This window comes from Rhinolophus sinicus, chromosome 8 (assembly GCF_057876585.1).
Source record: "Rhinolophus sinicus isolate RSI-liver-muscle chromosome 8, RSI-T2T, whole genome shotgun sequence".
Classification (NCBI taxonomy): Eukaryota; Metazoa; Chordata; class Mammalia; order Chiroptera; family Rhinolophidae; genus Rhinolophus; species Rhinolophus sinicus.
The window spans coordinates 64,855,023-64,877,247 of record NC_142508.1 but is presented as its reverse complement, the minus strand read 5'-3'; the positions used below and the strand labels follow the sequence as shown (position 1 = coordinate 64,877,247).

The window sequence follows — 22,225 nt, the reverse complement described above, 5'->3', positions numbered from 1 at the left end:
TGCATCCCAGGAAATGGATGTAAGCCTGTTACATGGTCAATCAGATATAATCAGTTCCTAATGCAATAGGGTGTCTCTGAGCAACATTCGTCAAGATGTAGAAACTGGTCCAATGAGTTAGACAACAGTGGGGGTCAGATTAGACTCTGACAAGAATCAACGTGCACTTCCTGCTAGTTTAAAAAAAAAAAAAGAGTGGAAGGGGCAAACTGTTTCCGTACCATCCACTGTCGGTACGCACACTCTTGTGTTTCAAACACAGATGAGGGCTGAGTGCCCACCTGCAGCCTCATCCTGCCGTGGTCACATCCTTCAAACCCTGACAAAGGTGCCAGGACACCTGGAACACTGCTCTGTGCAATCTGCACCTGAGAGATTCAGAGCTGGCCATTCCTGCCCCTTCTGTGCCTGAGGATGGTAATTCTCAGCTACTAAGCTCCTGTACATGACCAACTCCCAGTGGGAAAGAACTTCTCTTCTGACTGGTGGTTTGGGCGTCACATAGGCCAAATGATAATCCGATTATTGGGTCATTGTGATTGGCTCTGTTACTTTTGGATTAGATTGAACTTTCTGTCCCCACCTCCTTCCCACTGCCAGCCCACTTCACCCATAGTGATCCCAGACCCACACCAGACACTTCTCTGCAAACTCACCAAGGCAGTGGCCACAGGAGCCAACAACATTCCACAGATTCCTACCACTCGCCTGGCTGCAGGGCCTGCCTTCCAGACCTCCCTGCAAGTTTTGATGTCCCTTCACTCAAAACAGGGCTGGCTAGTGACCTTCTTCTGACCCATCAAGTCCCCCTTTGGACCCTTGCTCCCCCCAGCACCTCTCCCAATTGGTAAGGTCTAATTCCTATAACAGATTCCATATTCCATCTTTATGCCTCCCCGATTGAATCCTGCGTGACACAGTACCCCACCTCTCCAAGCCTCAGTTTCTCTCCCCTATGAAATGGTGATGGTGTGAACGTACTAGCCCCAGAAAGGGGGCTGTATCCAGGTGCTAAGATGTTTCTGGCATGCACATTTGTCATAATCTGAGGACAAGCTTTAGGCCAGAATCATGACTCATTCAGGCTTTTCATCTTGGCACCAGCTGTAGGAGCCCCACAGGGCAAGGCCTACATGAAGTCAGTGAACGTGTGTTTGCTGATGGTGGAAGGTGTGGGGCGTCCTTCCGGTGGCCTGACTGGTTATATAGTCCTGTGGGTGCTGTGACTGTGTTTAAGGCAATGGCTGGTCAGAGCCTTTCCTGATTGGATGCTGCTATCTCTGTCAGGAATGCAACCCCCAGCTGGAACGGAATTCCCCTGGGAAGCCCGTGTGTGCTGAATTAGGAGGCTTCCGGGAAGATGCTGAGAAGGGCGAGAAGGGCTCAGCAGGACTGGGACAAACTCTGCTGACTTGCTGGTGAGGAGGTTTGTTCCTGTAATGATGATGAGTTAGTCTTGCCTCCTGAGGCTGGAGAGGGGTTTGGGTGCAGCACCCCAAGCTCCACGCCCCTCCAGCCCCAAGGCCTTGCTTCTGTTGTAACACTCTGCCCTCGGAGGTCCACAGGGCTCACTTCTTCACTGTATTCAGGTCCCCACTCCAGTGTCACCTCCTCGGAATAGCCTACACCACCGGGTACAAAATAACACCCCCTTCCATCACCCTCTCCCCTTAACCTGCGCCATTTTTCTTTCTAAAATGTCACCACTGAACACATTATGCATTTCTGTATTGTCTTTCTGCCTCTACTAGAGAGCAAAGCCCCACCAAGGCAGGGATTATGTCTGTTTTGTTCACTGTGGGATCCGTGATGCCCAGAATAGCACCTGGCAGACGCCACTAGAAATCTGTTGTAGGTCGGAACTGACCTCTGTGTAAAGAAAAGTGCCCTGGCCTCACCACTACCTGTGTCTTCATTCACGCCTGAAAATACCGAAGACAGCGCCCCTAGCCTGGAGGAGAGCTGCTTCTTGGTGTCGGGGAGACTGGTTTGATCAGCTAAGTATCAAACATGAGTTCTCAACATCCAGGGTTTTTTAGTCTTTTCTTCTAATCATTATTTGTAATCATGAGTTCTGTAACCATTTTGGAAGTGGATTTGGTGTGATTAATTTCTTTCCTAGCCTAATCCTTTATGGAAAACAAGTGTTCTAAATGAACGGATTTGCTGATGTTTGATTGCTTGCATGACAATTCACCTTTCAAAACCAGGGCTGGGCATTATGCGCTGAAGAATGCTCCACCAGGTGGGTTGTCCTGTAATGGAGGAGAGAAGGTCCCCATTCTCTCGTGACAGCACTTCCTGAGTGCCTGTGACTAGAGGAGTGACACAGGAGTCAGAGGGGCCACGGCTCTTGAGAAGAGCTGTTGGAAGCCCACCCCCTTTATCCTACAGGGAGCGCCAATCCTTCCTGGGGAGCCCACAGCGTGGCCGGCATGTTGGGCAGCATACAACCCCCGGCTGGTTGCTCAGTTTAATCCCGGAATCCCCATGACCACAGCTTAGCAAACACAAGGGTGAACGTGCAGGGGTGGGGCACAATACGTGTCTGCCAAGGAACCTGTAGTAGCAGGACTGCAGGGACAAGTCGGGGTCCCTCAGGGAAAAGGTGGGGAGTCACCTGTGTCCCAGCCCTCCTGCCACTGAGGCACTAGCTCCCAGAGGCTGTTGTGTTTGCAGCTCAGCCAGTACAGAATCTGGGGTGTCACGACAGCCTGAAATGCTGTTTCAAAGAATATAACATAGAAAAGCAAGCTTTCCACAGGAGTTAGCAATGAAAAGGTCCTAGAGCTTGATGGGGCCACTCCAGTGACTTGGAACTCTGTGGGAGACGTCGTTCTTGGCAACACCAGAAGTGGGGCAGCTCTGCGTTTCCTGTTACCCCGGTCACGTGTCCGGACTTGCTGGGCCCCGTGGGCCAAGCTGGGGTAGAAGCTGTCTCTTATCCTGACAGTTGATGACTCTCAGAGAGTGGGATTTTCCTCTTCTGTTGATTTGATTTTTAACTTTGGGGGTTTATTCTTTGTGGAATGTGTAGCATTTGGGTGGAGACCTATTTCTAAGGCACTATGAGGGGGTGGTGGCAGCAGGGTTTCTTCCCCCACTGCAGGTGTTTGGATGAGGTTTGGGGTCACACACGGCTGCCCTGCATCTTCTGTCCTGCTGGCCGGGACCGTGTGTTTGGTTCCCAAGACCCTGCTGGCTGCCTGGCCGGACATCAGGAAAGGCGGTGCACAGAATCATGCTGTCTGGAGGCTTTCCATTCCTCTCGCATCGTGAACCTAGCTACACTCACGTGGAAATGGTGAGTTGGAGTAAAACGTGTGGTCTGAAAGCCTTTCTCCTCTTTCAGAAATGTAAGTAAACATGGCATGGCCCCTGGAGAAATGCCAGCTCAGCTACACAATGGCAGCCCCGGGCCTGGCCCGTTCACAGTAAAACCCTGCATCTCTTCCTCACCTGCTTCTAGGGGGACAGTGCAGAGGCTGATGTGGACACCTCCCCTCTGCCAGCTGGGCCTCACCCCCTCAGAGTGGCAATCTAGTCGTCCGCTGCCCGCAACCCAGGACTTAACAACAACTACCACGGGGGAGCACACCCTTTATGCCAGATGCAGTGCCTACTGCTTTGCCTCACTTACTCCTCAACCCTGCCCCATCTGAGACGCCCCCAACGGTCACAGCTGTTGCCCTTGGTCAGCAGCAGGCTGGGATTTGAAGCCCCATGGATCTGACGCTCAAGTCTATGCTCTCAGCCAGCCTGCCATTCTTCCATGGGGCCTCTTGGATGATTCATTTCTTATTCTCTACCCAGAGACAATGAGGCGTAAACCAGAATAAAAGGGGGCTATTATGATATCACTATTTGCCATTTATCTAAATTAGATAATAAATCACGGAGCTGCTTGAAACAATATACATGTCAACCTCCTGAATATCTAGTTATCACTGAGTGCCTTTTGATGGTGCCTCTGGTATAATTAACACTTTCGTCTAGAAAATATGATATTTCTGTGAAATGGAAAAGCGAATGAGAAAATAAATCTAACCCGCCCTCTTCTTCCTTGGGGACAGGGCAACAGACCCGCGGTGGCAGTCGGCTGCGATGGCTTGGGCTGGTGGGTAGATGAGCAAACCTTGCCCAGCCCTCTCCCAGCCAGGGCTGTCCCCCAGGGAGGAGGAAGCCTGTCACCACCATAGCCCAGGCCCAGCTGAGAGATGCTCACCAGCCCCAAATAATCTGTGCTCATTCACCAGTTTCAGCATAATTGGGCATCTGCCACCAGCATCTCCAGATGTTTGCCTGTGTCGACATTGATGTGGTTCAGTGTTTTCATTGAGAGCCTCGTAAAAAGCTCTAGCTGGTTGGGGATGCTTATTGTTCATTTTATTTGAGTTCCTTATCATGTGCAAAATGTTCCAGGCACCATTAGGGGACACAAAAGACTGAGAAAACACAGTTCCAGGGGGCGGAAACTCACCGGAGCGTGGAGGAGACATGTCCACCGACATTTACAAACGTTTGCTGAACACAATCAGCTGGTAAGAATGGAGGCCCTCACAGCAGCACAGCGGGGCAGTGGGTGGGGGTGGAGTGGAGACTGAGGGTTTAATGCTCGCCTGAGGAAAGCTTCTATAAAATCAGATGGGTGTTCCAGGCGGTTTGCTCATTAATGTGGTCTTCAGATTAATTCTCAGTGACATTGGGGTATGGGGGCCAGACAGGGATCAGGAAAGATTAAACGGGACACATATCTTGCTTGAGGTGAACATTTGAGGTGCAGGTCCAGGCACATTATAATTATTGCTTCGCCATAAATGTAACTTGGCAAGATGCATTGATTCACACACAGGTTGCTAAGTGCATTTAAGGGAAAATAAAACATCGGCAATGAAAACTGTCCCCATCAATTTACCAAATTCGTGTCTGACTCAGCATCATGGAAGTGTGGAAAACCCTGCTCGCAGGCATAAATTAAAGCGCTCTTCCTTGGGAAAGGGTAACTTAAATGACCAATAATCTCTTTTGAAAACATACTCTAAGAGTATTCTGTTTTTAAATTGACTTCATTTATTCTCCTCCTCTTATCGAAAAAAGATTTGTGAAGGTTTATAACAAAAGATACGACAGTGAGGTTGTTAAAATAGAAATGAGAAATTAGAACCCAGTCCGAAAAGAGAATACAAATTTTCTAATTACAATGGCAAACGTTACTCCTGTGAACAAGCTCTAAACTAGTTGTGAGCTTACTGTAATCCAAGGTGAAAATGAAAACCTAATTACACCTGTTCAGCTACTAAAATTGACAAAGTATATCAATTTTTGAGCATTTAATTTTGTGTGAATTTATAAAAGCAAGGGAGGCAGAGGAAACTCCTGGGGAAATGGGGGAGGGATTTAAAAAACATTAAGAAAGGAAAAAATGGATTTTGAAATTTTTGTGTGCGTTTGAGAGGCAGAGTTTGTTTGGGTAACAACAACAGGCACATCCTCTAAGATCTGGGAGACCCTGGGGTCACTCCAGTTCCCTCAGATTATTGCTGAATGAATCTCTTCTTGTGGTGAGCAAGGCCAGGGCCCAGGACCCCAGTGTTCTATTTCTCTGCTCTGCCCGACGGTGCCGTACATTTTGCACATAAAGAACTCAACCATGGCCCTGTCTCGCCTGGTTGAGAACTCAGGAGGATAAAGGACACATCATCCCCAGCTGTCTACCTGCTCCTAGTAGCCACTCAGTTAGGGTTGGATGACAATGGCTCACAAACTAACAATGGAAAGAGTATCCATAAAATGACATACCATTTGCAACTTAGTGGGAGCATTTTCAGAGCTCTTGGTGACAACAATCACACCTGCCAGCTTTTGCATGGAGACCTGGATGGACCTGCCCAGGGGCAGTGGGCGGTAATGAAGCGTTGGATGGGTGAGTACAGTTGTGATGTTGGACTTCTTTGTAGAAGGACCTGTCATGGCCCTTTGGAGGGAGCGCTTATCCAGAGGCTCTGCTTAGGTATCATAGGGCCCTGTGGGTGCTAGGTGGTACTGGCAGGGTGGCAGGGGAGAGATGGCAGCAGGGGAAGGACCCTTAATGAGAAGGCTGGCTTGTCTCTAGCTGTCCTCCCAGAATGCCTTAGGGTGGGGTCTGGGCAGCCACTGCGTTTTCCCAGCTGGTTTGCAGTTGCCTTTTATCCTCAATTACTCAGTGCAGGTTCCTGTGCTGCTCTAAAGATCCTTTGTGTTTCATTCACCATTTTTTTTGAACTCTCCCTAGAGGGCTCATTTTGGCAGTGGCAGAGAATGCCTTTCCTGAGAAACAGAGCCCTGGGCTCAGGTGGTCAGGGTCTCCTGGAGGCACCTGAGGTCCGGGGCTGGACATCAAGCCCCCAGCAGGAGGGAGGCATCTGCAAACAAAACATCACCTGTGGCGAGGCAGGGCCTCATGTCTGACCCATGCTGGGTCTGTTGCGGGGGGGGGGCGGGGGGGGCAGTTGTTTGAAGTGAGGAGCACAGAGCAGAGTCTGCCTCAGCGCATGGCAGCAGCTGGCAATAGGTCTAATGCCTGATGGGAGGCTTTGCGTAAGTCTGGTTTCCTCTCTGGGCCTCAGTTTTTTCACCTGTGAAGTGGGGGTTTGAATAGCTCCTTAGTAACACGGGACCAAGGTGTCCTAAGGGTAAAATGCACACAGTCGTGTCACAGAGCCTGGCTCAGAGCTGAGTCTGCTGTGGTCCTGAGGACTGTGGTTAACATTGTGCCCCGGAGGCTGACCGGCCCACCACATCCCTTCCCCGCCTTGACATAGGTTTTACATCCACCAGAGAGGAGGCTGAGCTCAGTCACCCACTTAAGCAAGCCTCATGCTCCAACCCATGTGAGAACTGGGGCGTCCACAGAAGTCCTGCCTGTCCCCTGAGGTCAATGAGACTCAAGTGCTATGAAGACCCTGAAGAGGCCCCTGGCCCCCTAACTTTGCTTCCCAAGGACTGAAGGCTTCGTACTCAGAGGACCCCTAGCGCAGCTTCCACACACACCAATGCTCAGTGAGTGCTGGTGTTAGTATTACAAACTGGTTACTGTGTGGGAGTCAGGAAGCCCAGGGCTCAAAGCAGATGCTGCGGGGGAGGGGAAGGCAGGGCTGCGGGGTGGGCCTGGGACGGCCCCACCAACCTGAACACTGCTGGTGTTATCACCACAGATGCCACGCTGAGGTTCAGGCACACACGACACATCAAGTCCCTCCACTGCTCCACCCCACGCCCCATGCCCTGCCCCTGCCCCTGTGGGCCTCGCCACTGCCACCCCCAGCCTGAGGGATAGGATTGTCCTATGGTTTTATATGCTAAATCTGGCAACCCTAAGCGAAGGGGTTAAGAATAAACAGCTACTGGATTTAAATCACCCTGACTTTGGACCCTAAGACTCATGAAAAGCTTTGAGTACATAAGCATTCTGACTACTAATCCTCACTTTGCCGTGGGGCTTGCCTGAGAGTCCTCTTGTTTCTACACCACTCTGCATGGAAATACTGAAGTAGAGCCTGGGTTTTTGGTTTGTTTTTTGCTTCTTAATTCAAAAGTTTCCCAGACACAGAGAAGGACTTATAAGCCAGCTGAAGAGCCTTACACTCTTTTACCTAAAGTATCTAAAGTACTTAGGGTAAAATAAAGAGTAATAGAGATACCTGCGATATTGACAGGCCCTGATCCTCTGATCAATGGAGAAAGTTGGGCAGAATGAGGATTCCTAAGGGCAGGACTATGGCATCTGAAGAGTCAGGTCAGGAATCGCTCAGACTTTGCAGCAGATGCCAGCGAGTTCTGCCCCAGTGGGGAATCGGCTGGGCGTCACCGGCTGCCACTATGGGAGGGTGGGGGTGGCTGCTGGTCAGCATTCAGGTGGGGAGAGAGAATGAAGCAAGTTTAAGACCAGCGAGAAGAGACCATGTTGTTGTACTGCTCTACAGCCAGAATGCCCCTGTGGGCATGGAGGAGGGCAGTATCCAGGCAAAGCAGGCCGGTGTGTAGCCCTTAGGGGGTCAGACCTGCAGGGAAGGTCAACACAGCGCCCCTCCCCACCCGACCCCAAAGCCCAGGCCTGTCTTCCTGCCAGGACCACCTCAGTCCAGTTATCAGAGATGGGCACAAACTCCTTACGCTCCTGATACTTCTGCTGTGGGGTTGGAGTAGGGTGCTCTAGTTATGGGGATCATGCTGCCTGGCCAGATAGGAGCCCAGCGCTGGGGTCTGAGCACTCCCTGACACCCTCCACTATCCCCTGTCAAAGTGACCACTAGGTTAGGCTGGAGGCCTGGCTTGTGTGGCCCAGACCAGCCCTTGTCTGGATTCCCTGCTTAGGGCCCCTCTTCTCCTCCCCTTATAGGCACGGGTGGAGAGATGGGAAGTGAGGCGTGGGAGGGGACGGGAGAGGGAAGGGAGCTGCTGGCCAGCTAGGCTGCCCACAGGAATCGAGGCTGGGCCGGTAGGTAGAAGTGATGATGAGTAATCAGAGAAGGTGAAGCCCATGCCCAGCAATGAGGAACTCACAGCCGACATGTACAGCATCCTTATAAAACTAGCCGGGCCACTAAAGCAAGCCCCATGCTTTACCTCGGTTTTTAACTCTGGAAAATGGAGCTTCTAATGCCTTCTCTGCTTTGCCCTGGTGCCACCCAGGGGAAGTGACTGTGGTCGCCTGGGGAACCCAGGGCAGTGGGACGGCCATCAAGAAATGCTGAGGGCTAGAAGGAGGGTGGGAGTTGGGGGCTAGGAATGGAAATGATAGACATGAAAAATTCCTAGGCTTGGGTCTGGCTCATCAGGTTTTGAGACAGGGTGGCTGGGAGGCCAGTGTGCCTTGAGCAGAAATGATGGTGTTTTGTGACCAATGAGTTTGAGCAGCCAAGGGACATTTGCTGAGAAGAGAAATGAGCCAAAGATGGCACTGTGGGGAGGGTCTGCATGTGGAACCAGTGAGGAGATGAGACAGGGAAAGAGGAGGTAGGAAGACGCTGGGAAAGTGCACTGCACTGGAGGCCAGGCAGGCAGGGGCAGTTGCTGGTCAGAGCTGGGCCCAGCCAGATGAGACTGGAGGAGACCTGGGGCACCTTTCTGGGAAAGGAATAAGGAGGAGGGGAGGGTGTCAGCTGCACATTACAAGGGATGAATGGATGATGAGGACATGGAAGAAAATTTTGCTAACTGTCCAGGTACCCTCACAGCAGCCCATTAAGAACCATGAGTTCCCTTGGCCCAGTGCCCAGAGCCAAGATATATTGCCATTCCTGACTGCCAGAGTGGGCAGGGAGGAAGCCAGGATGACAGCTGCCAAGTCCTACACGTGATCAAACCACCTAACACCAAACATGCATAAAAGGTCAAGATCAGAAAATTCAACAGATTTCCAGCCACATCTACCTCCCAAAATGTAGCTGGAATCCAGAAGTAAACAAAATGCACCTCTGAACAAAATAACTGCCACAGCACCTCCAATAGTAGCGTGCTTTGCTTTGTAAGGAGAGACCCTAAAGCCCTCACTCAGAGCCAACCTGCTTTTATTTAACACACAGTTCTGACAAACATTGTAACTTGGTTTCAATTTTTAAAAAAATCACACCCAAAAGATAAAGAACAAGGTAAGTAGCTCTGCAAATCTCAAATGTGTAAAATCATCACAGTGAGGAATTGGCCTAGGAAGGCTCCCAATTCCCACTCAAGACTAATATTCTGCGATTCCCATATTTTTGTAAATAGGGTCCCCCAGTTATAAGACCTGGAAAAATAATATTCCATCTCCGTTGCTTAAGAAGGCAGGGCCATGGGCCGGCCCGGTGGCTCAGATGGTTGGAGCTCTGTGCTCCTAAAGCTGAGGTCACGGGTTCGATTCCCACATGGGCCAGGGAGCTGCACCCTCTACAGCTAAGTTGTGAACAATGGCTTTCCTTGGAGCTGGGCTGCCGTCAGCAGCAGGAGGTTGGCGTGGGCGTGTGCTGCTGTGGGCTGCCATGTGCTGCCAGGAGCAGCAGGTGGCCAGTGTGAGTGGCCGGCAGCCTGCGAGAGCTGCCGTGAGCTACTGTGAGCCGACAACCTGTGAGCAACTGCCTCAGCCAAGGGGACGGGGGCGGGGGGGAGCACAAGGCTCATACTAGCAGCATGGGCCAGGGGAGCAGTGTCTTACACAACTAGACTGAGAAAAAGCGGCTTGAAAGGGGGGGTGGGGGGGACGAGGCGGAAGAAGGGGGGGAAAAAGAAGGCAGGGCCATGTATGGTACCTGCCAGGAAGTTGCGCTTTGAAAAGTTTTGGCTGTTGAAGAGGGAATGGAACCACATTTATTGAGCACCCTATGTACTCACCATCGTAGGTACATAAACCTCCTAATAATCTTACAAGTAACTATTATCTTTACCATTTATGGAAAACAATACAGACTTCAAGAGCTGAAGTGATTTGTCCCAGCTCACACTGTGAATGCTTTTTCCCTGTCATCCTCTGCTTCCCTCCGGTTCTCGGCAGAGTGCTGGTGTGCAATGCCTGTTCTGACATCAAATGGACCTACTGGGCCTGCGCTCAGGGGATGGGTGGTGGTGATGCTCTCACTGTCTCATCAGCTCACTCATGATTTTGCCTCGGCCTTCACAGTTTTGGCCATGCTGCAGGCCGGGGAGGTTGGGGGAGTACCAGCCCCACTCCTGCCTCTGAATCCAGGACGAAGCTCCCTCCCCTTGTGGGTAGACCTCAAGTGGTAGAGTCCTTGCAGCTGGAAGATAAACAGATAGCTGCGAGAGCCCCATCACAAGGGGTAGTTTTGTGAACCCCATCTTCCAGGGGAAATTACTCCTGAAGGACTTTGATGGTGACAGGCTCTGTTTTTTCATTCTTTAATCATTAAGAAAAATACACCCATTTCAGTTTATTCAAAACAGTGGAAAATCATTGAGATTTTTCCTGTGTAAAGGTCAAACTATAAAAAGATAAGTGGATTCAGAGAAATCCAGGCTAGTCATGAAAATGTGGCAGTGTATTAAACTGGATCCCAAAATAAGGATTTATTCCTCTTTTTGGAAACAGCTCATAATAATCCCCTCACTACTCTCTCCCCAGTGTGTGTCAAACTCCAGATTTTAGGTTCAAGGACATGAAGTAAGCAAGTTTTCAATGGGTAGAGTGTGGGCTGTACAGACTGGGGTCCTGGATCAGAATCTCTGAGCAGCTGCTACACACCAAGAGTGAACCCCAGAGCAAGTATCCTCACTGTCCTGAGCCTCAGTTCCCTCGTCTGCGAAACGGGGAAGAACCCCGGCCTCCCACGCTGAGAACCTTCCCCTCCATTCCGTCCGTGACTTCCCCCTGAGAGGCGCACAGATGAGGCCTGGCGTGGCCTGCTGGCAATATGGACTCTGACCTCGGCCCAGAGACAGGCCCCTGCTCTGGCCACTTTCCCGCCTCTGGCTACCGGACATCCTCGGACTGATAGGCTGTGCTGTGTGTGGACGTAGGTGAGCTGTGCAGTCCTGGCAGCTGGAAGATAAACAAGGAGCTGCGAGAGCCCCATCACGAGGGTGTTTAAAGGGGGCACTTGGTCATTGAACTGCTTTTGTGAAGCCAAGCAAGTGATGGGGGAATGATAGAGTATTTTGAAAACACAGCCTGGACAGTAAAATCCTCGCTTTCCTCTTTATTGTTTAAGAACTTGGAGAAAATCTTTAAGAGTGTCCTTGGGGAGATAAGGAACAGCTGTGTCCCCTCTTTATCAAATCAAGTCTCCATCGCTCAATTTTGTGCAGCCCTGCCTGTGGTGTAGGCCCAGCCTATCTCTCTCGCCGCAGCCTGCCCACTGGTGGGAAGAGGAGGGGATTTGGGATTTGGGAGTCAGGTTTCGTGGTGGCAGTCCCTGGCCTGGGAGCCAAGCCCCACAAATGGGAGCTGACTTTTGTTTCCTGATTTGTGTTAGGAAATCAAGTAGGAACAGAATGGCATATGCAAAAATCTGTAGGGGAGAGCGTTGGCTTTTGGGTCTGGTCAACAGAGAGGATATGAGGGAGGCTGCAGCAGCCTGAGACTGCAGATATCAGATGGAGAGTGCCAGGTCTCATTTGTGTCCCAGAAGGTCACACTGGCTGCAGGTGGGGAAGGCTCAGAGGCAGCAAGGCCAGGCAGAAGGTTGCCTTGGTCACCCAGGGGATGCAGGAGACAATGAATCTGGGGGATGATGCACTAGTGAGTGGGCACCATGGAGGGTAAGGGAGACGCTGGCCTGGAGGAAGGCTCAGGCCCCTGGCCTGGGCACTGGGTGGGTGGGGAGACCTCCAGATGAGACGAGATGGGAGGACTGCTATGCATTTGGGCATCTCTGGTGGGTCAGGGTGAGGCAGGTACCAACTGAGGTGCCTGAGGGGCTTCTAGCTGGACGTGCCCATGAGAGCAGGGGACACAAAAGTGCACAGTTAGGGAGAGAATCAAGTCAGAGATAGAACAGTGAACGAGGCGGGCACACAGGTGGCTGGTAGGCCAAAGAGTGAACAAGCTGCCCCGGGGGAGAGTGCACAGTGAGACCCAAAGAGGGCCGGGAAGAAGCTCCAGAAATCACTGACATTCGAGTTCGAGGAAACACTCTGCGGAGAAGCCTAAGGAGCTGGTTGAGAGGTGGCTGGAAAAGCATGGGGTGAGCGGGGACCCCAAGATGAAGTCTGCGGGGGTGGGGGCAGCAGGTTGCCTTAGAGGCTGGGCTCACAGCTGGGCTAACCTGGGGGTGATCAAGAAGAATTCCACCCGATCAGCGATGCTGACGTTTGTGCTGTGGTTTCAGCCGACCGTCTTTCTGGTAGAAGTTTCAACGGGGCTTCTGGGGGGTTCCAGGAAATCTGTCTATGAAAACTATCTTGCATCTTAAATTTTCTCTCTGCTAGGACTTTTTAAATTTAGGTAATCTGAAAAGCGTAACCACGGCTACTGTGTTTATATTATTTTAATCTTGACTTTAAAAAATATTTATAACAGATGCTTATTTTTAAACAGTAACATGAAATTCTACTTTACTATCTTTTTTATACTCTTCGGATGAAGAGCCTAATTTAAAAGCTCTATAAATTAGATATGTAATTTGTAGACTCTTGGAGAGTGTACCTCTTCAGTATTTTTTCTCTTTTAGGTCACAGAGATCTGTCTTAGACCATTACGTGTTTAATGTGACATGCTCTGCTTTGCAAAGTAGGAGAGAAAGGGGAGCTTTGGGCTCAGATATAGCAGCTTTGCCCCCAAATGTGTTCAACAGCCTGATTTAGCTCTGAAATGATTGATTATTCATTGGGCAGCTATTTAGAGTTCATCGCATCAGACTCAAACTGACAATCTATGCAGGGCAAGGGCTGCTAGGCGAGCCCAGGCAGAACCAAATGGAACCTGAATGGAGCTGTGGATTCTGCCTTGGGGTGGCCCCGAGACCAGACCTGCATTTAGAGAAGTAACAAGGATGCGTCCCCACTGTGCCTGGTGATCAGGCATGTGCCAGTTACTTCCTGCTGGGCCGGTCAGAGGGGACACCTTGCTGTGAGTGAAAGCTCTCATGGGGCAGGGCTCAAAGCCAGGCCCTTTTCCCTGCTAGGTGCCTCCCTTCTTATCTGCCCTTGACCCCTGCAGTCCCTCCCCATCTCCCCCTCCCCAGGGCCTCAGATCCTAGCTGTCCCAGGCCTACGCTCCTCATCCCCTCTTCCCTCCACAGGTCATTGCAGCTGCCCCAGCAAGGTTTGCCCCCAAGCCTGGCTGAGCTCATCCAGCATATCACTGACAAACTGCAAAGTCTAAGCCTAAACCCACTGTCACCTTCTCCTAACCCTGGCAGGTTTCCTCTGAATGGCACCACCCATCTCATCCCCTCATTCTGCCTCCTCTTTGTATGCTTAGCAAACAGTTTACCTTGGCAGGTTCAACAGGAAGCAATAACACTGCTAAAGCCAGGCGCTTGATGGACCTTTTATTTCTGAAGCTGTGTGTGTGTAGGTAGGTGTGTCTCAGGTGGGTGTTTAAGTTTCCAGGCTGAAGTTATTGCGTCCCGTGCTAAAAGGAGCAGCCCGTGGGGCTTCAGGCCCTGTCGACCAGTGTGTCAGAGCACTGGCAATACTATATTCCGGGGGCACCTTGGCTGCTCCTAGGGTCTGCCTTGTCCAAGCCCAGGTGGGAGGCCTGTGTCCTGGGAAGATGCCTCGGTCCCCACAAGAGCTCCGTGGCTGGGAAGCTTCCCATGGATTGCGGGGGACACTCATTCACAGACCCTGTACCCAAAGGCTCTTTGTTGTGGCTGCTGTCGTTTCTGCCCAGACCCCAGTTCGGGGCTGGCACACCCATCTGCTAGATGCTGGGCCTGTCTCACAGCTGCGTCCTTCCCTGGGAATTGCCCTCAGCAGAGGTGAACTGTGTCGCTCAAGGTTAAGGCCCCTCCTGGAGTTGGGCCTGTGGCCAAAGACTGGCTGATGGGGAGGGGCAATAGGGCCAGGCCCCTTAGCCTCCACTTGGGACAACTCTGAGGGGCCATCTCAGCCCCTGAGTTCCCTCCAGAACACTAAGGCCTCAGGAGCAGTCACATTCTGGGTCAGTTTCTTCCTCTGCCTGATCCTGTCTTCTTCACTTCCATGCACTCACCATCAAATCTGCACACAACCCGCGGAACCCAGTCTAAGACAGCTGCCATGGCTTAGCTAAGAAGGACGCTGGGCTGACGCTCAGCCCCTCATCTCCTCCAGTCCCACGCTGGCCATGTGCGCTGGGGCTGCTGATGTGCTGCAATTGTTCTGTTACGTTCAGGACTCCCTAAGAGGTCACTTGGGAAACAGTTGTTTTTGGACTTGAACTTAGGAAAAACTGTGCTTCTTTGGGCCTTTGGTCTGTGTTTGATTTGTGTTTATGTTACTAACACCAGCAGTTGGGGAAGAGCTTGGGTTTTCTCTGCTTTGGCTGCTTAGGAATCTCGGAGCCCAGCCTGAGGCCCATGTGTTGCAAGGCAGCCTGGCGTCTTCTGAGTTCCCTTAACACACCTTCCTCACGATTATTGTTTGTGTTGTTTTGCTGTATCACACAGCTCTCTCTGAGCTGCCTCAAAGTCAGGAGGTGGGGTATAAACAACTAAACACATACAGACAGCCATAGGGTTGTCTTGTCAGACGGACCTGGATGCTGGGTCCCAGCTCTGGGATATTTGCTAAGTCACAGTTCCTCTACACCATAGTTTCTTCAGCCAAGGAGTAGGACTGATGCCTGCATCACAGAATTAGTTTGAAGATACGTACAATAAGCACATGCCTGGTCCGTATCAAGTGCTCACTAAATCGTAGGCCTTAATGACACTTTTTTATGAATTCATGTTGCTCTCAAGGACCTGCCCTTCCATGGGTTCGGATCTTTCTCCCTCTTTCCGGTCGTGTTGGCTGTCGGCCAAGATGCATTTCTAGCCTGTGGGGTTTTGCTTTGTTGTGGGAGAAAGATGCCCAGCCAGGCACCCACAGCTCTCAGCAGACTGTGTGGACCAGCAGAAGAGACAGTGCAGAGGTTCACTGATTGTGTAATCCAGGCAGGTGGGTACACAATTAAAACACCCACGATATAAACGAGCACCTACTTGGCTGGAGAAACACTAAAAATAAAACTCTCTATGTAAACTGAGCCTTCGTAAAATGAAAAAAGGGTTGTAGATGAGAGACTGGTGATGAGTAATTTAACCAAGACGATGTAAATGTAGGCCTTTGAATACTTTAAATATAGCCATCTGATATAAAAAGAATTGCACTAAATATTTTAAAGCTGAGATCTTTCCTAGGGTGAGAGACTCACTTTCCTGATGGGGACATGTTCCCCAAAAGGCAAGTGGGGAAGGCAACAATAACGTCCATGTTGGCACCACACCCCACTCCAGGCAGCTGAGGAGGATTCTATGCATTTGTCGTCTACCCTAGCACCCCATATGCCACATGTTACTGTGCAAACCCAGTTGGAACCCATATTGGAACAGAAAAGCTCATTTCAAAGGGGAGGTGGCTTGGGAAAGAAAGTCTTCCTTTTGCTCATTACTAAAGTCACCTGCGGCGCCTGGCTCTGTCTCCTCAGAAATGCCACATGGGCCTGCACCGTAGTCTGGAGCTCATCAGAGGTGAGTGTGAAAATGGAGTTCCTTGTCTTTCTTGGAAATGAGGAGTCTGAAGCAGGGAACCATCCCTGAGCCAGATCTAGGACAGGCCTCCTGGGTGCATCTTCCTTGGGAAGACAAGGTGACGGTGGAAGGCAGGATGCTGAGGAGGGGCTCAAGGGCAGGATGGAGAGCGGGTGGCATGAGGGCAAAGCTGGGCACAGAGCAGGCCCTGGATGACCTATTTGTAGGAGTGGGCCTCAGGAAAGGGGGAGTGGGGAGGAAGTAGGGGCAGGCTGGGGGCAGAGCAAGTGTCTGGGTGGGCCGTTGAGTCCTGGAGGTGTGAGGGATGCTGGCCAGCACCCCTGGCTGCTGTAGGAGGGGCCAGGTGGGTCTCGCAGGAAGTTGCCTCGGAGCTGGTGTGATCACCACTGAGACAGGGAGAAGCCCTGGAGCCTGTGCCCTGCCGGGACTGACTGCAGCTCTGAGACATGGACCGAGCATATTAACCAGCCTCAGGAGTTGGGCTCAGACTTCAGGAACCTTTCTGTGCGGCATCAGTCAGTGTAAGACGGACAGTCGATGTCTGGGGGACCAGGGACCCCCTGCTCTCTCATCCACAAGTAGCCCCTTGTCTACCACATATGGGGACAGTGTCCCCCTCAATGCACAGCCTGAAGAAGGAGGAAGCATGGGGCTGCATTTTCAGTCTCTTTCAGCATCTAATGACTTTTTAAAAACCTGTTACCTACACATTTCCTTGCACCTCCAGAGTTTTGATGAGTGAGAAAACCCATGTACGTGACCTTCCTCTCTATAACAAGAAGCTTCTTCCCTTCCTATGGAAGACAGAGGGTCAGAGAAGACTAAGGACCCCTCCCCCTGCCCAACATCACATGGAAGCCTCCGGGTCCAGTTCTGAGCAGTGGCTGGTACACTTCCCCACGTGACGATGGTGATGGTGAAGCACACAGCCTTATTCCTAAAATGAGTATAAGGACAATCATGATAAAGACAGCACCAGGGAGTGGAGGAGAGAACGGACTCGGGAGCCAGACTACCTGCGCCCACAGTGCTGCACGTCTCTCACTAGCTGTGGGAATCTGGAGGCCACTTGCCTTCTTCATGCCGTGCTCCCTCACCTGTGAAATGGGACTCCATGTAGCTAATGATGGAACATGCTTAGAAGGGTACCTGGCATGTGGTCATGTCCTTACCTTTTATCATCACTGTTCTCACTAGTGATACCGTTACTGTAGGTGTGAGGCCTTTTCATGTACTGTGCCATTTCAATCTCACACTCCTTAAGGGAGAAGGTAGGATTATTATTATCTCACTCTTCAGACGAGGAAACTGAGACTCAGAGACTTGCTCAAAGACACCCAGCCTGATATGGAGCCTGTATGCTTGCCCGCCAGCTAAACCTGGCGAGGCTGAACAGCCTGGTTACACAGGGTGAACAGGAAAGCTTCACCACTACCTGACAGACCTCCCATTATCCTTGCCCAGTGGGATGGGAGGTTTTATCACCTCTACTTAATGCAGGTAGATAATGGCCAAGCGAGTTAAGTGGCTCCTGCACAGGCTTGCCTCCAGCTAAGCTGCTTTTGAGCCAGCTGAACAGGACCGCTCTTCAAAATCACATTTTAACTACTCGGCTGCCTCCATTGTTGTGTGCACGGAGGCAGCTGCCCCACACGCCACCCCACTTGGCGCGTGGCAATGATTAATGAGGATATTCTGTGCTCACGTGAGGCCTCTCAGAACATTTTGCAAGCACTAATTAAGCTTCACGGTGGTGGCTCAGGTAGGTGGGGGCCCTGGATCCACCTTACAGTCTTCAGCTAATGCAGAAAGAGACCAGATCACTCCCCCAGCAAGCCATGGCCTTTAGCTGGCCAGGCCCCAGTGGGCATTCCCTGTCCCTGGAATTTGGCCAAAATCATTTGCAGAGAAAAGACTCCCTCACTGTCCTTCCAGACTTCAAAATAATAACTAGCATGCAGAGGCCGTCTCCCATTTGAGCGAGGCCCAGGCCAACAGCTCCATGGCTGGATCCTACCTGGTGCCCACCCACTGGCCCACCTACGTTACCTAGGGCCTAATGTAGCTCACGGCCTGCACCTGCCAGCTTATCATAGCCTACCACACCTGTACCTGGGGTCTTAGGGGCAGGCCTGTCCCTGCAACACTATCTGCACAGTAACCCCACCCTCTGTCCCTCACCTGTTTCACCCTTATCCCCAACTCTGCCCTCACACATCTGCCACCTGCTTGCTGCAGCTGTGACATCTGGAGCTTGTGGAGAGGCAGGCAGAGACTGCATCACTCGGTAAAGAGCTTGGGCTTCCACCCAAGGATAAGGGGGAACCACAAAAGGGAGGGACACGATCAGATTTGTGCTTTGGGGAGACATGTCTGTGGTGAGGGGTCGGGAGGCCAGGGGAGCAGACGGGACTCCTGTTGGCTGTGTCAGTGGATGGAGAGAAGGGGTTTGAGGGGCATTTAGAAAAGGGATCGACAGGATTTGGTGACTACCTAGAGGCAGGCAAGAGGGAGACGGAGGAGCCCTACATGGACCTCCTGGCCACTAGACAGAGCCCCTCCACTGGGCATTTGTGCCCTGTATGTGCGGTACGAGGCTTCGTAAATGTGTAACACACTTGGCCATGTTAGTGCAAACCAGCTCGGAGAAGCCATGTCAGGTAGAGCTGCCGGGTCCAAACCCCACTCCCGTGACTGCCGTCTCCCAGGCAGCACCATCCTTCCGGCTGGGCCAGGGAATGAGACCCGACACTCAGAGCTCAGCCTCCATCCCTGGGTGGTGGACATTCTCGGGCACCACGGAGTTTGACCCACACACAAGTCTGGGGGTGGACATTTGCTCTCCATTTAATGGACAAAACCCAGGCTCAAGGGTTACGTGACCTGCCTGTTGTAGGCTAAATAGTAGCCCCTGAGAGATATCCATCCCTGGAACCTGTGACAATGTTACCTCATATGGCAAAAGGAACTCTGCAGGTGTGATTACGTTAATGCTCTTGAGCGGAGGTCATCCAGGTGGGCCCAGTGTAATTACAGGGGTCCTTATAAGAGGGAGGCCAGAACAGCGAAGGTGGGAAAAGGTGATGGTAATAGAAGCAATGTGCTTTGAAGATGGAGGAAGGAGCCACAAGCTGAGGAATACAGGCAGCCTCTAGAAGCTACAAAAAGCAGGAAAATGGATTCTCCCCTGAAGCTCCCAGGAGAAACACCAGCCTGCTGACACTTCAATTTTAAGCCAGTGAAATTAATTTTGGACTTCTAACCTCCCAAACTGTAAGATAATAAATTCCTCAGCATGATCCAGCTACAACAGAAACCCTCCGTAGGAGCTGCGATTTATTCTGGGTGAGGGAAAAGGTTTGTTTTGATTCTGCAGAGGCTCTCACAAAATCTCTCCCTGCCCAGAACTAGGACAGCATAGTCGCTGGGCCTGGCCCTCATTTGCACTATGACCTGGGGCAGGGGCTTGGGTAAGACAGAGATAAACCCCTGAAAAGGGGCTGGAAGAGTGTGTGGGGGACAGAGGGTAGGAGTATGTTCAGAGGAGAAAAACAAGCACTTAGCTGTTGTCACAAAGGCATGGGCTCCAGCCGGAGGCCCCCCGTGAGGGAAGAACTGGTGGTAAGGCATTCTGCCCGCTCCTGAGGGTTTCTGTTGTAGTCTGATGATTCCAGGGTTTGGGGGAGAAGGGAAAGGAACTTTCTCCTTAGCCACACGCCTGAAATGACTCCTTTTAACCTCCAGGGAACAGAGAGGAATCTCTGCCTCCCGTGACGGTAACTGCCATGGAGAGGTGAGCTGGGAGAGCCTGGGCGGGGCTGTTCTGGTCCCCTCATTAAACTGAAGGAGTTCAAGTTAGGATCTCTGAGGCCCCTTTCAGCTCAAAACGTTGGCTTCTCCTTGAAAAGAAACAGTTTCGGTAACCATTGTACATGTATGCAGTCCGTCCCCGGTTTATAGGATTTTATATGATCATTAACATTCATACACTCTGTGGGGCTTTGCAGTCATTTTCAAAAATATTAGGTCATTGATCTTCACAACGACCCATGAGAGGCGTACTGGTATCATCTCATTTTTTAGTTGAGGAAACTGAGGCTCGCAGAGGTGATGTGATTTGTTCAGGTTGGGTGTCAGAGCTAGGATTTCTGGCCTCCTTGCCTCCTTTATGGCACAGAAGGGCGTCCCATTCACCCCTCACCTGTGATGTGCTCTGTGACTTTTCCTGGGGTTCCACAGGGAGTTACCAGCAAACTGGGTTGGGTCTTTCTTCCTAGGGGTCTTATTCCTGCACCCTAGACCTTTGCTTCCGGGCCAGACAAGGGGCTTCGGCCCACCCCATTGTTGCCCCACTAACAAGTAAACTTGGCACTATTGCAGGCTCCGTGGGGAGCTCTGAGCATGGAGGAACAGACTGACACAGAAGAAGCAAGACGTGGAGTCTGATAGGGGTGGCTCTGGAGCCCAGCAGTGCCTGAGGGAATGCTGCAGAAGCCATTGGGGTGCTGTCATCCAGCAGAGCAGCGCTAGGGAGAGGGGGCCTCTAGAGGCCTCAGTAGGGGTTAGTCAGCCCACACTGAAGGTTGACATAACCCAAAGTAAGAGGGTAAGAAGTGGAGGTGACCCCCGGCTTGGGCTAGAGAGGTCTCTTGCTCAGGCCAGGCTCTTCCTGCACAAAGCCAGAGAAGCTGGTTCTGCATTTTATGGGTGTGGTCTTCCTCAGTAGCCCTTCTCTTTGCGTCATCATTAGACACCAGCTGAGCCTTTCAGCGTTCTGGCTGTGGGGGTGCTGGGCCACAGATACAGGAGCAAAGCATGTTGGTGCCGAGGGGTGACGATAGCCCTCCCTGTCCTGGCCATTGGGACCATTGTCTCTTCTGATTCCTCTTTGGCCTGGAGTACTGCCATGTCCTTACGTCACTAGAGTCCCTGTGTGTACATGACAGAATGTAATTACCCTGCAGATGCTACCTCAGGGCTTTGAATCCTGAGGCCTCCTCTGGGTCATTAACTCTGCTCTTCTGCCCGCTGCACTCATCCCTCCACATGGCGTCACAGGGGCCTCAGGAGGATAAGCATCTCCAGAGACCCTTGTGATTCCTGTAGAGCATTGGTGCTGTGTGCCAGGGGCATTTGGCATCCTGGTTAAACCATCAGACTCTTAAGTCAAGTTGAGCCCAACTCTACCATGATCTGGACAAAGTAACTTCACTTCTGAGCCCCAATTCTTCATCTGGAAAATGGAAGTAATCACAGTAGCCACATCATAAGATGGTTGAGAGGAAGAAATGAGAAAACCCACACAGAAAGTTCCAGCGCTGTGCTGGGCACCAGAATGCTCAATGGATGCTATGTTGTTCTTCAAAGCTATGATCCTGGTGACTATTATAAACCAGAAGAACATTCTTCAGGAAATGGTCCCCAGCAAAATATGTGGAACCCTGATAGGAAGGTGTGGAAGAGAAGCCTGGGCCTCACTGATGGGACGGCGCCCACCCCACTCATCATGAGGCAGTGGGGCTTACAAGGGCCAGAATCAGAACCTCTGGCTTTGGACCTTTAGTTGTTAACTCTTAGCACATGAGGAATAAAAAGTGAACCTCGTGGACATTGCTGGAGATGCCCTGTAATTAGGGCTGGAGCTGATGAGGGAGGACAGTCCCTGTTCAAAAGAAATAGGCTGTCTGGGGTGGAGGTCGTGTGGCAGGAGCCCTGCATACCAAGAGGGTCTTCTCCAGTTGGAAGGTTCAAAGATTCCATGTGAAGAGTCAGCAGCTGGGTTTACCCCAGGGGCCCAGCTACCTCATCTCTTCAAGAGAGTGCTTGGTTCCCGGGACACATGGCAGGAGAGAGGGGCAAACTCCATTGGATACCACGAGGACAAGGAGAGGCCGCTAAGGACACGGAGTGGTGCCACTGACCATTGGAGCAGATCCAGGATGGGAAGAAGGAACAATACAAACCATGAGGCTGTGAGGACAGAGGTAGGAAGGTGGAGGCCCCAGGGGAAACAACAAATCCTAAGCCCTTTGGAGTGTTGTTAGAGCTGCGACGAGATGAGGATGGGGAACCTA

At 51.5% G+C, this 22,225-nt stretch overlaps 1 protein-coding gene and 1 long non-coding RNA gene across 2 annotated transcripts in view; one reads left to right on the top strand and one right to left on the bottom strand.

Annotated features, from left to right (window-relative positions):
* SMPD3 (sphingomyelin phosphodiesterase 3) overlaps nucleotides 1–22,225 on the bottom strand; it is a 77,522-nt gene that overhangs the window by 36,342 nt on the left and 18,955 nt on the right. The gene's annotated exons all lie outside the window — the stretch shown is intronic.
* On the top strand, nucleotides 1,227–11,700 carry LOC109460851 (uncharacterized). Its single transcript, XR_016022052.1, has 3 exons — nucleotides 1,227–3,304; nucleotides 4,423–4,541; nucleotides 11,096–11,700. It is a non-coding gene; the product is annotated as an uncharacterized LOC109460851 (long non-coding RNA).